Below are 15,433 nucleotides of genomic sequence, written 5' to 3' on the forward strand. Positions count from 1 at the left end.
CTAACATTGTTCCCTATGGACAGTGGGGAGTGGTCGGTCTCCTTGGACTCTCCCATCTGGGAGAGTCAGGACACTCCCCGGTGCCGTTCAGTCTGGCTGGGGGGAAGTTTTCCCTCCTAAACTGACTTCCAGAAACCTGCCCGGGGACCCCTCTCACTGCCTGCAGCCTGGATTTGGGCTCCAGAGCTGGGCAGCCTGGCTCCCCGGTCCAGGTTTTCTGACACTACGGCTGATCTCCATGGAGCTCCAAGAAACCACTCAGCTTGTTTCATAGCTAAGCTGCTTCTCTCTCTCCCTGTGCCTCTTGGAAATGTGAGGCTGGATGGGAAAACATTCCGTTTTTGGGGAAAAGGTCTGGGAGAATCCATCAGCCTGCACAGCTATGGATTCCCCCCTCCTGGGACACACAATCAAGTAAGTGCAATTTATCTTTAAATACATTACATTTAAATCACACTGTACATTTCCCTGTAAATATACACTGAGCCTGTGCCCTGCACAGACTCTACATACTCAGGCACTGCAGTGCCTTATAACACACTGTGTGTCATTATTTAACTACTGTGCCCAGCGCTCGGCTTCCCTAGCCCTGCAGCCTGGCTGCTAGGGCTCTCTCAGTGCTGGAGGTATGGGGCTGGCTTCCCCCATCCTCCAGCCTGCCTTCCTGCCTCTGGGGTTCCAGGGAGCTGGCTCTCCCTGTCCCCCCAGTGTGGCACTAACCAGTGGCCTCGCCGCATGCAGCGGTGCACCCCCCTGTACCGAAGTCCGGCGGCCCGGGACACTTGTCCCGGCCGCCATGACCCTGGCTTGTTTCAGCGCTGAGGCGCCGGGAGCGTAGCTCCCGGACCCCAGCGCTTCACCATCCTGCTCGGCAGCCTAATGTCCCCCACACCGCTAGGGAGCCGGCTAGCCCGGTCCCACATGAGCGGCGCTGACTATTAGCCTCGCCGCAGCGTCCGGCGGGGAGCCGGGCTGCGGCGCACCCCCCTCGCCAGCTAGCAGCCCGGGACGTCCGTCCCGGCTGCCGCGGCTGGCCACCTCCGACGGGCTGAGGCGCCGGGAGCAGAGCTCCCGGCCCCCAGCGGCGGCTCTTACAGAGAGCACTGCAGCGGGAGCCGAACTCCCAGCCGCAGTGCTCACCCTTCTCCCCGGCGCGCACACTCCAGTGCGCCCGGGGCTACACTGACCGCTGCCGGGAGCGGAGCTCCCGGACTCAGGCGGTCGGCGGCTGCCCTCTCCTCTCCCCCGGCGCGCACACACTGCTGAGCGTGCCGGGGGCTGTCCTCCGTGCCGTGGTCTCCGGAGGGGTCCGGGACCACGGCTCAGTTTAAAATACATGTTCAAACATTCAATACAACACGGCGCCTAGCGCCCCATACATTTTTAAATCTGGCGCCAAGCGCCCTGTGTCCCTTGAAATGGCGCCGGGCACTAGGGGTTAACCCCTTCAGTGCCAAGGCAGCCATTTGCCTCGTGGCTGGGGCTCTCCGGCCACACTCTCCCCCCCCCCCCCCCCATTCAAGCGGGTCAACCAGGGACCATGTCCCAACGATTTGGGTCCTGGTCCCGCAGTCCGTTGGGGTGAAGGGGACGCTACCTGGGGGGTGTAGGCTCTGGCCTAGACAGTTCATCCATAGTGTAGTGGGCCTCTCTTCGTGGGTGCACAATGTTCAAATAGTCCACCTGAAGTCCAAGTTCAGGGCTCCACCACAAAAGTCTGTCCAATTCCCCCAAGGTAGGTTGCAGCCACCTAACAGGTAGGTGGTAAGTCACCACGGTGGGGGGCCGGTTACAAACAAGTGCCACCCACGGTGTTCCAACTGTGGCATACCCCACCTCCCACAATAGCAGTTTTCTGCTCAAACAGGCCACAGGGTGCTCCTGCCCATATGGCTCTTTCTGGCTCGGTACTGCTCCCAGTCCGTGCAGTGGCGCAATAGTTCGTAACACACAGTCCTGGTCAAGAATGTGCGCCGTCAGCACTGGAGCGGGTACCCGAGCCTCCTTTAATGACTGGAATGCCAACTCGCAAGCGGGTGCAAAGTCCACTGACTTGGGAATGCCCTTCCTAGCCATCTCTGTCAAGGGGTTCACTACATGACTAAAGTCAATGACAACATGTCCGTAGGGCCCTACAGGTTCTAAGGTCAGTACCGGTCTGGGTGATGTGGGTTGGGGACAGCCTCTGGTTGCCTCCACCCCCTCTGGTTTGGGCCTACCCCTGTCTCCTCCCACATGGTGCCCCAGGCACTGCACCTCCGTCATACCTATCTGGCAACTGTCTGCCCTAACTGTCAGACCTGCCCTCCAATCCTCTTCTGTCGACCTATGACTCGGGAAACCTACCCTGTCACCTAGGCCTACTCCTTCCTCCTCGTCCGCTATCTGTGCCACAGTGATGGCGGCCAGACCACCAGCCTCTGGATCCTGTGTGGCATCCACTACAGGGAGGCTGCGTGTCTTCCCCGATCTACTGTGCACAGGCAGGGGACCTGCTATGTCCACAGCAACTTGCTGCGAGGGTTCTCCTATGGGCAGAGGCCCAGAGACAACACAAACGCTGGAGTGCCCCGGCTGCCAACGCATGGCACCAGCCTTACAGTTGGTCTGGGCGTCATCCGACATTCCAGACCAGGGTAAGCTCTGTGTCAGGCACTTCAGGGTACGGTCTGTCTCCGGGTTGCTGTCCAAAGGGGTTTCGCTGGCAACCGACACCGGTTGCGCAGGAACGTTCCCTGAGGTGACCAGTTGGACACATTCCCTATCTGGTCTATCCCCTCCCACTTTCCTGTCTACCCTGTACCTTAACCCTTCCCGCCAGGTCAAACTTCCCGCCCCAACCCTGTCAAGGCCGCTGCCAGAGTGGCGCCTCATGCCTTTCGGGGATGGGTCAGAGAGTCGAGCCTCCCTAAACTCCTGCCTGTGGCCCTCAATCTCTCCTAAATTGGGACGCTCTACAGGGGGATCTAGGTGGGGACTACTAGGGTCAGTCTGGTAGGGGTCAGTCATGGAAAAGTCAGTGTGGTTTCTCATACTCAACGCCGGAGTTGGCAAACCACTTGGGTCAGGAGCATCATTGGGCACCCCCACAGGATCAAACGAGCTGGAACCGACATCCTCTGCGTTGCTAGTGGACGTGGGCATACCAGAGGCAAAAGGCATGCGGGGTCGATGTACTGATCTAGCCGCTGTAATCTTTTCCTCTGGGCTGGTTAAAGCTGTGGTTGGCTGTGCTGGCAGTTGTCTAGCAGCTGTAGTCTTTTCCTCTGGGCTGGGCTGTGCTGGAGTAGCTGATGTCAATGGTGGTTTTGGAACTTGACTCCGGGGAATGGCGCCAACAAACGTAGTGACGATCCCACCACCCAGATCATTTCCTAGGACCACATCAGTTGGGAGACCATCCATGACGGCAACTTCTCACAACTCTGGTCCAGCTCCCCAGTCCAGGTAGACTCTTGCCATGGGAACCGCTTTTTCTGTTCCTTCTGCCAGGGTGATCGTGGCAGTGCGACCCTGCAATACTGCAGCAGGATATATAAGGTGGGGGCTCACCACAGTGATTAAGGCCCCAGAGTCTCTTAGGCCTTCTCCCTGCAGGGGTCCCACGTGGACTGGCTGCAGGTGCCTCCACAGGTTGTGTAGGGGCTGTTTGGCCATGCAGGTGACTCTCTCCGCAGAGTGCACCTGTCTCTCGCCACACTCCATCGGACTGACTGGAGGGGGAACAGTCTCTGTAGGCTCATCTCCTCTCGTCAAACAAGCGAGCCGGGCTCCAGCACTCGGATTTGGGGTACGAGTCTGGGATGCTTGGGATGCAGGACAGTTCATCCTCAGATGTCCGATTTTCCCACAGCCGTAGCACTTCTTCTCCAGTCGTGGCACCGATGATCTCTGATCAGTTGCAGGGACGCTGCGGTGCGGTTGCTGGCCAAGAGCACCCGGGTTGGAAGATGCTTGTCTTTGGGGGTGATGAGCTGAAGAGGGTGGTCCCCTTGGTGGTACAGTCTGTTGGAGCTGGCTGCTGGCGGGGCGCTTCTGCCCCCGTGGCCGAATTGCCACATATTTGTCGGCTAATTGGGCAGCCATTTTTAAGCTGGGTGGCTCCCGATCTAGCACCCACTCCTTCACTTCTTGGGCGCACCTGCGGTAGAACTGCTCCCTGCAGATCAGGTCGATCAGTGCGTCCCATGTAGTGGCTTCCGAATCCTTCACCCACTTCACCACGTACTGCCGCAGCTGGGTGGCGAACTGCTCATGGGTGCTGCTAGGATTCTTGGGCAAGTCTCTGAACTTCTTCCTGTAAGACTCTGGAGTGATGAAGAATCGCTGGAGGAGGGCCTTCGCGACTTCGTCGTAGTTCCCACAGTCCTCCGTGGCCACTCCTCGATAGGCCTCCAAGGCCTCTCCATGCAGAGTGGGCACAAGGTGTCTCACCCACTCTGACTTGGGTAGATCGTGTAGTTTACAAGTCCTTTCAAAAACTTGCAAATGTCCATCAATGTCCCCATCACTGTCTGCAAACTTGGCAAACTGTATACGTCCTGATCTGTGTACAACAGCTGACAACGGCTCCCGGGGTACCACGGCCTGTGGTGCCCGCTCATCACGCCACACCTGGATGATGATCAAGCGCTCTTGCTCCGTTGCCCTTTCCCCCAATTCCGCTAGCCGATCTGCTAGGGTATCCGGGCCGCCCCCCCTGGGACGTTGGGATCCTGGCCCTGCTAGGGATTGCTGGGAAACATTGCTGCTGTGAGAGAGGGCGGGACTTGTGGTTCTCACCGGTTCCTTACGAAGGTCCACTGTTGGGCCGTCCTCTGCGATGCTAACGCCGTCAGTGCTTTCCACCTCCGCCCGATGAGACACCTCCACGCTCCTGAGCGCCGCCCTCATGACGCTTCTGGACGCGTTGGAAGGGATATCCACACCCTTCCCCTGGCATACGATCTCCAGATCCTCCTTGGACATTCCGCCATCTTGTGCGTTCTCCTGCGCTGCAGTTACTCCTCTCCTGAGTAACTCGGCTTCTCCAATCGGGTGATGAAAAGCCGCCTGGGAATATCCCACCACTATGCCACCAATTTCTGTGACAGGACGGTACCGTACGAAAGCACTCGCCGCTTTCGCGTCCCGTTGGCCGCGCACAGAATGGAAGGTCAAGCCGCACGAGGCCTGACCACATAGGGGATTCCCGCTTACCGTCAGTAACCGCCTGTTACTGACTCCACCCACTGCGTTGTGGGCGGGTTCTCGCTGCCACCACCAAACTCCTAACCTGCCGTGGCATTTGGAACCACGGTTCTGCTCTGTATGTGCCGACGCACTGCCTTACCACAGCTGTGTGGTGCTGACGAATCCCCACTAGCCACTTGCTAGGCCTCTCCCGGTAGCTGGCGGAAGGCGGAGCTTGGAGACGTCAGGTGCTTCCCTGGACAGCTGAAGAACGGGGCTAGGTTTGGCCTAACCCTGTCGGTCACAAGATGAAGCAGTCTTCTTGCGGCAAAGGTGTTTATTGCTCAAATAACCTTTAAAAAGGCTCCTCCCTATTGCTAGGGGCAACAGCATACAATCAAGATGTTTTCAGCAGAAGAAGATGTTACAATTACACACTCCTATGGGCCAACTGCCCTTCTTTTATCCCTCTCCAAGACCCCTTACCACAGGGGGTAAGCCCGCCCTGTGGTGCACAACCAATCAATGTTTACCCATGAGCTGTGCATGCTCTGGTCTCATGCACACCTAACATTGTTCCCTATGGACAGTGGGGAGTGGTCGGTCTCCTTGGACTCTCCCATCTGGGAGAGTCAGGACACTCCCCGGTGCCGTTCAGTCTGGCTGGGGGGAAGTTTTCCCTCCTAAACTGACTTCCAGAAACCTGCCCGGGGACCCCTCTCACTGCCTGCAGCCTGGATTTGGGCTCCAGAGCTGGGCAGCCTGGCTCCCCGGTCCAGGTTTCCTGACACTACGGCTGATCTCCATGGAGCTCCAAGAAACCACTCAGCTTGTTTCATAGCTAAGCTGCTTCTCTCTCTCCCTGTGCCTCTTGGAAATGTGAGGCTGGATGGGAAAACATTCCGTTTTTGGGGAAAAGGTCTGGGAGAATCCATCAGCCTGCACAGCTATGGATTCCCCCCTCCTGGGACACACAATCAAGTAAGTGCAATTTATCTTTAAATACATTACATTTAAATCACACTGTACATTTCCCTGTAAATATACACTGAGCCTGTGCCCTGCACAGACTCTACATACTCAGGCACTGCAGTGCCTTATAACACACTGTATGTCATTATTTAACTACTGTGCCCAGCGCTCAGCGCTGGGCTTCCCTAGCCCTGCAGCCTGGCTGCTAGGGCTCTCTCAGTGCTGGAGGTATGGGGCTGGCTTCCCCCATCCTCCAGCCTGCCTCCCTGCCTCTGGGGTTCCAGGGAGCTGGCTCTCCCTGTCCCCCCAGTGTGGCACTAACCAGTGGCCTCGCCGCACCCCCCTGTACCGAAGTCCGGCGGCCCGGGACACTTGTCCCGGCCGCCGTTACCCTGGCTTGTTTCAGCGCTGAGGCGCCGGGAGCGTAGCTCCCGGACCCCAGCGCTTCACCATCCTGCTCGGCAGCCTAATGTCCCCCACACCGCTAGGGAGCCGGCTAGCCCGGTCCCCCATGAGCGGCGCTGACTATTAGCCTCGCCGCAGCGTCCGGCGGGGAGCCGGGCTGCGGCGCACCCCCCTCGCCAGCTAGCAGCCCGGGACGTCCGTCCCGGCTGCCGCGGCTGGCCACCTCCGACGGGCTGAGGCGCCGGGAGCAGAGCTCCCGGCCCCCAGCGGCGGCTCTTACAGAGAGCACTGCAGCGGGAGCCGAACTCCCAGCCGCAGTGCTCACCCTTCTCCCCAGCGCACACACTCCAGTGCGCCCGGGGCTACACTGGCCGCTGCCGGGAGCGGAGCTCCCGGACTCAGGCGGTCGGCGGCTGCCCTCTCCTCTCCCCCGGCGCGCACACACTGCTGAGCGTGCCGGGGGCTGTCCTCCCTGCCGTGGTCTCCGGAGGGGTCCGGGACCACGGCACAGTTTAAAATACATGTTCAAACATTCAATACAACACGGCGCCTAGCGCCCCATACATTTTTAAATCTGGCGCCAAGCGCCCTGTGTCCCTTGAAATGGCGCCGGGCACTAGGGGTTAACCCCTTCAGTGCCAAGGCAGCCATTTGCCTCGTGGCTGGGGCTCTCCGGCCACAGCGAGTATCTACCAAGAGGTGCAGGAGATGTTGGCTCTAGGCGTAATTACGCGCTCCAACAGTCCCTGGGCCGCCTCCGTTGTACTGGTTCCCAAGAAGGACCGGACAACCAGGTTCTGCGTAGACTACCGCCGGTTGAATGAAGTGACCAAATCCGACGCCTACCCCCTACCCCGCATTGACGCACTGTTAGACGAATTGGCTGGTGCGAAATACATCTCTACGTTCGTCCTGAGCAAGGAGTATTGGCAGATACCAATGACTCCCGAGGCTCAGGAACGGTCCGCCTTCATCACCTCCTTTGGCTTGTTTGAGTTCAAAACCATGCCATTTGGGATGAAGAATGCGCCAGCCACCTTCCAGAGTGTGGTCGATGACCTGCTGAAGGGGTTCAGAGGTTTCGCCCAGGCCTACTTGGATGACATTGCGGTCTTCAGCCGAACCTGGGAAGAGCACCTGAGGCACGTGGGGTTGGTGTTATAGAGGATTCGGTGGGCAGGTCTGACCATCAGGGCAGACAAGTGCCAAATGGGGATGTCAGAGGTACAGTACCTGGGACACCGTGTGGGGGGAGGTAAGGTGAAGCCTGAACCAGCGAAGGTGGAGGCAATCTGCGACTGGCCCCGGCCCACAACCCAGAGACAGGCCCTGGCTTTCTTAGGGATCGCAGGGTACTACAGACGTTTTGTCCCTGACTTTAGTTCTGTGGCCAAACCCCTGACTGATCTGACTAAGAAGAAACTCCCCAAGATAGTTGACTGGACGACCGCATGCGAGTTGGCATTCCAGTCGTTGAAAACCGCTCTAGTACAAGCCCCAGTACTGATGGCGCCGGACTATAGTAAAAACTTTGTTGTACAGACTGATGCGTCACAGTATGGACTCGGGGCAGTACTGAGCCAGGAGGGGCCGGATGGACAGGAGCACCCTGTGGCCTATTTGAGCAGAAAGCTGCTACCGCGGGAGGTGGGGTATGCCACAATTGAAAAGGAGTGTTTGGCTATTGTTTGGGCTGTGAAGAAGCTTCAGCCTTCAGCCTTATTTGTATGGCCGCCATTTTACGGTGGTAACGGACCACAATCCATTACGGTGGCTCCAGCACACCACGGGGGAAAACGGCAGACTGTTGCGGTGGAGCCTTGCTCTTCAGGTTTATGACTTTCATATTATCCACAAGCAAGGCAAGGCTCATAGCAATGCGGATGGACTGTCACGTCAGGAGGAGCCTGAACCCCCAAAGAACTCCCGGTAACACCATTAAGGACTGTGGGACCAGGGACCAAATCGTTGGGACATGGGTCCCTGGTTGACCCGCTTGAATGGGGGGGGAGGAGTGTGGCCGGAGAGACCCCCAGCCCACGTGGACAATGGCCGATGCGGCACTGAAGGGGTTAACCCTCGTGCCTGGCGCCATATTAAGGGACAATGGGCGCTTGGCGTCACTGTTAAACGTACTTACGGCGCTGGGCGCGGACTGTTTAAAAGTTTGTTTAATGATGTGTTTTAACATGTCATATGTAGTGCTCTGTGCACAATTGTAGGATTGCATGTTTAACTGTATTTATTTCATATTCAAGATATAGTCACCTGTATTTTAAAGGGGGAAATGCACTTACTCTTATCAATGTCTGAATAATCATCTTCTGTCAGTAGGAAGTGGCATGCTAATGGCCCTGTCCTAGCAGAGAGGTGTGAATGACAAAACCTTTTGATGTGTAAGTACCTTAGAGAGAGATGTTACTCACAGGGATCTCCTTATCCCATAGAGAAAGTCTATGGGCTTGGAACCTGTTTGTTTCATGTAGCTGATTTAATTGATATACGAACCCTGAATGGCAGATGCAGGAAGGAAGACTGTTTGATGTGTTGTATAGCCTTTCCTGTTGTAATCTCAAACACTGGGTTTGCCTGGAGATGTGAATGAGACAAAAACATTTGTATTTTGAAGCTATGTGATAAATTTATCAATAGTGAATGTTAATCTGATACCAAACGTTGTCTGTGTCACAGGAAGGAGGATATTGTATTATTGCACTTATCGCCTTTTGAAATGTAATTTATTTACTTGTATTTTCTAAGTTATCCTGATTGGATAGAAAGGGCTCAGGGAGGACATGACCCCCTGTTGTACTGTGTGGAAATTTGACATAAAAAGGAGGCCTGCGTGCCTCCAGTGTATTGTATTGTACCATCTTCATTCTGCTGGAACATCTTGCTGTATTGCTGTTGCCCCTAGCAATAGGGATGACTCTTTTTTAAGGCTATTATAGAGCAAATAAACATCTGCCTCAAGAAGATTGCTTCATCTTGTGACCTACAGGGTTATGCCAAACATAGCCCCGTCCTCCGGCTGTCCAGGGAAGCACCTAACGTCTCCAAGTTCTGCCTTCCGTCAGCTACCGGTAGAGGCCTAGCAAGGATTCGTCAACGCCACACAGGTGTGGTAACGCAGTGTGTCGGCACATACAGAGCAGAACCGTGGTTCCAAACGCCACGGCAGGTTAGGAGTTTGGTGGTGGCAGCATAAACCCGCCCACAGCGCAGTGGGTGGAGTCAGTAACAGGCGGTTACTGACGGTAAGCGGGAATCCCCTATGTGTTCAGGTCCCGTGTGACCTAACCCTCCATTCTGTGCACCGGAGACGGACCGCGAAAGCGGTGAGTGCTTTCGTACGGGACCGTCCTGTCACAATGAGTAATGAGTACTGCTGGGTGACCTGGAAAACATGTCAGTGAGTAATGAGTACACCTGTGCTCCTGCTGGATGACCTGAAAAACGTGTCAGTGAGTAATGAGTACACCTGTGCACCTGCTGGGTGTCATGGGAAACGTGTCAGTGAGTAATGAGTACACCTGTGCTCCTGCTGGGTGTCCTGGGAAACGTGTCAGTGAGTAATGAGTACTGCTGGGTGACCTGGAAAACATGTTAGTGAGTAATGAGTACACCTGTGCTCCTACTGGTTGACCTGGGAAACTTGTCAGTGAGTAATGAGTACACCTGTGCACCAGCTTAGTGTCCTGGGAAATGTTTCGGTGAGTAATGAGTACACCTCTGCACCTGCTGGGTGACCTGGATAACATGTCAGTGAGTAATGAGTACACCTGTGCTCCTGCTGGGTTACCTGGAAAGCAGGTTAGTGAGTAATGAGTACACCTGTGCACCTGCTGTGGGACCAGTGAGATGTGTCAGTGAGTAATGAGTACACCTGTGCACCTGCTGGGTGATCTGGAAAACGTGTCAGTGCTAGTGCACCTGAAAACGTGTCAGTGAGTAATGAGAACACCTGTGCACCTGCTGGGTGACCTGGAAAACATGTCAGTGAGTAAAGAGTACGCCTGTGCACCTGCTGGGTGACCTGGAAAACATGTCAGTTAGTAATGAGTTCACCTCTGCATCTGCTAGGGCACCTTCAAATTGTGTCAGTAAGTAATGAGTACACCTGTGCACCTGCTGGGTGACCTGAAAAACGGGTCAGTGAGAAATGAGTACACCTGTGCTCCTGCTGGGTAACCTGGAAAGCGGGTCAGTGAGTAGTGAGTACACCTGTGCACCTGCTGGGGTACCTGGAAAACATGTTAGTGAGTAATGAGTACACCTGTGCTCCTGCTGGTTGACCTGAGAAACTTGTCAGTGAGTAATGAGTACACCAGTGCACCAGCTTAGTGTCCTGGGAAATGTTTCGGTGAGTAATGAGTACACCTCTGCACCTGCTGGGTGACCTGGAAAACATGTCAGTGAGTAATGAGTACACCTGTGCTCCTGCTGAGTGACCTAGAAAACTTGTCAGTGAGTAATGAGTACACTTGTGCACCTGCTGGGTGACCTGGAAAATGGGTCAGTGAGTAATGAGTGCACCTGCTAAGTGACCTGGAAAACGGGTCAGTGAGTAATGAGTACACCTGTATTCCTGCTGGATGTCCTGAGAAAAGTGTCGGTGAGTAATGAGTACACCTGTATTCCTGCTGGGTGTCCTTGGAAATGTGTCAGTGAGTAATGAGCACAACTGTGCAACTGCTGCGTGACCTGAAAACGTGTAAGTGAGTAATGAGTACACCTGTGCACCTGCTGGGTGACCTGGAAAATGTGTCAGTGAGTAATGAGTACACCTGTGCACCTGCTGGGTGACCTGGAAAACGGGTCAATGAGTAATGAGCACACCTGCGCACCTGCTCTGTGTCTTGGAAAATGTGTAAGTGAGTAATGAGTACACCTGTGCACCTGCTGGGTGACCTGGAAAATGTGTCAGTGAGTAATGATTACACCTGTGCACCTGGTTGACCTAAAAAATTTGTCCGTGAGTAATGAGTACACCTGTGCACCTGCTGGGTAACCTGGAAAATGGGTTAGTGATTAATGAGTACACCTGTGCACCTGCTGGGTGACCTGGGAAACTGGTCAGTGAGTAATGAGTACACCTGTGCACCTGCTGGATGACCTTAAAAACGTGTCAGTGATTAATGAGTACACCTGTGCACCTGCTGGGTGACCTGGGAAATGTGTAGTGATTAATGAGTACACCTATGCACCTGCTGGATGACCAAGGAAATGTCAGTGAGTAATGAGTACACTAATGCACCTGCTGGGTGACCTGGGAAGCGGGTCTGTGAGTAATGAGTATACCTGCTGGGTGACCTGGGAAATGTTTCAGTAAGGAGTACACCAATGCATCAGTTATGGGACCTAAAAAACGGGTCAGTGAGTGATGAGTACACCTGTGCACCTGGTTGGCCTGAAAAACTTGTCAGTGAGTATTGAGTACACCTGTGCACCTGCTGGGTGACCTGGAAGTCGTGTCAGTGAGTAATGAGTACACCTGTGTATCTGCTAGGGAACCTTGGAAATGTGTTAGTGAGTAATGAGTACACCTGTGCACCTACTAGGTCATCTTGGAAACAGGTCAGTGAGTAATGAGTACACCTGTGCACCTGCTGGGTGACCTGGAAGTCGTGTCAGTGAGTAATGAGTACACCTGTCCACCTGCTGGGTGACCTGGAAAATGTGTAATTGAGTTATGAGTACACCTGTGCATCTACTAGGGGACCTGGGAAACGTGTCAGTAAGTAATGAATACACCTGTGCACCTGCTGGGTGACCAAGGAAATGTCAGTGAGTAATGAGTAAACCTGTTTTCTTTCTGGGCAATGTGTCAGTGAGTAATAAATACACCTGCTGGGTGACCTGGGAAACGTGTCGGTGAGTAATGAGTACACCTGTGCACCTGCTGGGTGACCTGGACAATGTGTCAGTGATTAATGAGGACACCTGTGCATCTGGTTGACCTGAAAATCGTGTCCATGGGTAATGAGTACACCTGTGCACCTGCTGAGTGACCTGGGAAATGTGTCAGTAAGTAATGAGTACACCTGTCCACCTGCTGGGTGACCTGGAAAATGTGTAATTGAGTTATGAGTACACCTGTGGTAGGTGACCTGGAAAATGTGTCAATGAGTAATTATTACACCTGTGCACCTGGTTGACCTAAAAAAACGTGTCCGTGAGTAAAGAGTACACTGCTGGTTGACCTGGAAACTAGTTTAGTGATTAATGAATACACCTGAGCACCTGCTGGTTGAGCTGGAAAATGGGTCAGTGAGTAATGAGTACACCGGTGCACCTACTAGGGCAACTGGAAAACATGTCAGTGATTAATGAGTACACCTGTGCTCCTCCTGGGTAACCTGAAAAGCGGGTCAGTGAGTAGTGAGTAAACCTGTTCACCTGCTAGGGTACCTGGGAAATGTGTCAGGGAGTATTGATTACACATGTGCACCTGGTTGACCTGAAAAACGTGTCAGTGAGTAATGATTACATCTGTGCTCCTGCTGTGTGTCCTTGAAAACTTGTCAGTGAGTAATGAGTACTTGTGCACCTGCTGGGTGACCTGGAAAATGGTTCAGTGAGTAATGAGTGCACCTGCTGGGTGACCTGGAAAACGGGTCAGTGAGTATAATGAGTACACCTGTGCACCTGCTGGGTGACCTGAAACGTGTCACTGAGTAATGAGTACACCTGTGCACCTGCTGTGTGACCTGGAAAATGGGTCACTGAGTAATGAGTACACCTGTGCACCTGCTGGGTGTCCTGGGAAACGTGTCAGTGAGTAATGAGTACACCTGTGCTCCTGCTGGGTGTCCTGGGAAACGTGTCAGTGAGTAATGAGTACACCTGTGCACCTGCTGGGTGACCTGGAAAACATGTCAGTGAGTAATGAGTACACCTGTGCTCCTGCTGGGTGACCTGGAAAGCAGGTTAGTGAGTAATGAGTACACCTGTGCACTTGCTGTGGGACCAGGGAGATGTGTCAGTGAGTAATGAGTACACCTGTGCACCTGCTGGGTGACCTGAAAAATGGGTCAGTGAGTTATGAGTACACCTGTGCACCTGCTGGGTGACCTGAAAAACGGGTCAGTGAGTAATGAGTACACCTCTGCACCTGCTGGGTGACCTGGAAAACATGTCAGTGAGTAATGAGTACACCTGTGCTCCTGCTGGGTGACCTGGAAAGCAGGTTAGTGAGTAATGAGTACACCTGTGCACCTGCTGTGGGACCAGGGAGATGTGTCAGTGAGTAATGAGTACACCTGTGCACCTGCTGGGTGACCTGGAAAATGTGTCAGTGAGTAATGAGTACACCTGTGCGTTTGCTAGGGGACCTGGGAAACGTGTCATTGAGTAATGAGTACACCTGTGCACCTGCTGGGTGACCTAGAAAATGGGTCAGTGAGTAATGAGTACACCTGTGCACCTGCTGGGTGTCCTGGGAAACGTGTCGGTGAGTAATAAGTACACCTGTGCTCCTGCTGGGTGTCCTGGGAAACGTGTCCGTGAGTAATGAGTACTGCTGGGTGACCTGGAAAACATGTTAGTGAGTAATGAGTACACCTGTGCTCCTGCTGGTTTACCTGAAAAACGTGTCAGTGAGTAATGAGTACACCTGTGCACCTGCTGGGTGTCACGGGAAACGTGTCAGTGAGAAATGAGTACACCTGTGCTCCTGCTGGGTGTCCTGGGAAACGTGTCAGTGAGTAATGAGTACTGCTGGGTGACCTGGAAAACATGTTAGTGAGTAATGAGTACACCTGTGCTCCTGCTGGTTTACCTGAAAAACGTGTCAGTGAGTAATGAGTACACCTGTGCACCTGCTGGGTGTCACGGGAAACGTGTCAGTGAGAAATGAGTACACCTGTGCTCCTGCTGGGTGTCCTGGGAAACGTGTCAGTGAGTAATGAGTACTGCTGGGTGACCTGGAAAACATGTCATTGAGTAATGAGTACACCTGTGCTCCTGCTGGATGACCTGAAAAACGTGTCAGTGAGTAATGAGTACACCTGTGCACCTGCTGGGTGTCATGGGAAACGTGTCAGTGAGTAATGAGTACACCTGTGCTCCTGCTGGGTGTCCTGGGAAACGTGTCAGTGAGTAATGAGTACTGCTGGGTGACCTGGAAAACATGTTAGTGAGTAATGAGTACACCTGTGCTCCTACTGGTTGACCTGGGAAACTTGTCAGTGAGTAATGAGTACACCTGTGCACCAGCTTAGTGTCCTGGGAAATGTTTCGGTGAGTAATGAGTACACCTCTGCACCTGCTGGGTGACCTGGAAAACATGTCAGTGAGTAATGAGTACACCTGTGCTCCTGCTGGGTGACCTGGAAAGCAGGTTAGTGAGTAATGAGTACACCTGTGCACTTGCTGTGGGACCAGGGAGATGTGTAAGTGAGTAATGAGTACACCTGTGCACCTGCTGGGTGACCTGGAAAACATGTCAGTGAGTAAAGAGTACGCCTGTGCACCTGCTGTGTGACCTGGAAAACATGTCAGTTAGTAATGTGTTCACCTCTGCATCTGCTAGGGCACCTTCAAATTATGTCAGTGAGTAATGATTGCAGCTGTGCTCCTTCTGGGTGACCTGGGAAACGTGTCCGTGAGTAATGAGTACACCTGTGCATCTGGTAGGGGACCTGGGAAACGTGTCAGTGATTAATGAGTACACCTGTGCATCTGGTAGGGGACCAGGGAAACGTGTCCGTGAATAATGAGTACACCTGTGCACCTGCTGAGGGACCTGGGAATTGTGTCAGAGAGTGCCGAGTTTGAGAACCACTGCTCTACAGTGTGATATTGTGCTAGAGGGGTATTAATGGAGAATATAGCTGCATTGTCTTCTCATATAACGCTGCTAAATTGTGGGAATACTTACAAA

The 15,433-nt window shown here is 53.9% G+C and overlaps 1 pseudogene; it reads right to left on the minus strand.

Annotated features, from left to right (window-relative positions):
• Positions 1-15,433, minus strand: part of LOC134944455 (scavenger receptor cysteine-rich type 1 protein M130-like) — a 102,907-nt pseudogene that overhangs the window by 25,779 nt on the left and 61,695 nt on the right.

Source organism: Pseudophryne corroboree, chromosome 7 (genome assembly GCF_028390025.1).
Source record: "Pseudophryne corroboree isolate aPseCor3 chromosome 7, aPseCor3.hap2, whole genome shotgun sequence".
NCBI classification, from domain to species: domain Eukaryota; kingdom Metazoa; phylum Chordata; class Amphibia; order Anura; family Myobatrachidae; genus Pseudophryne; species Pseudophryne corroboree.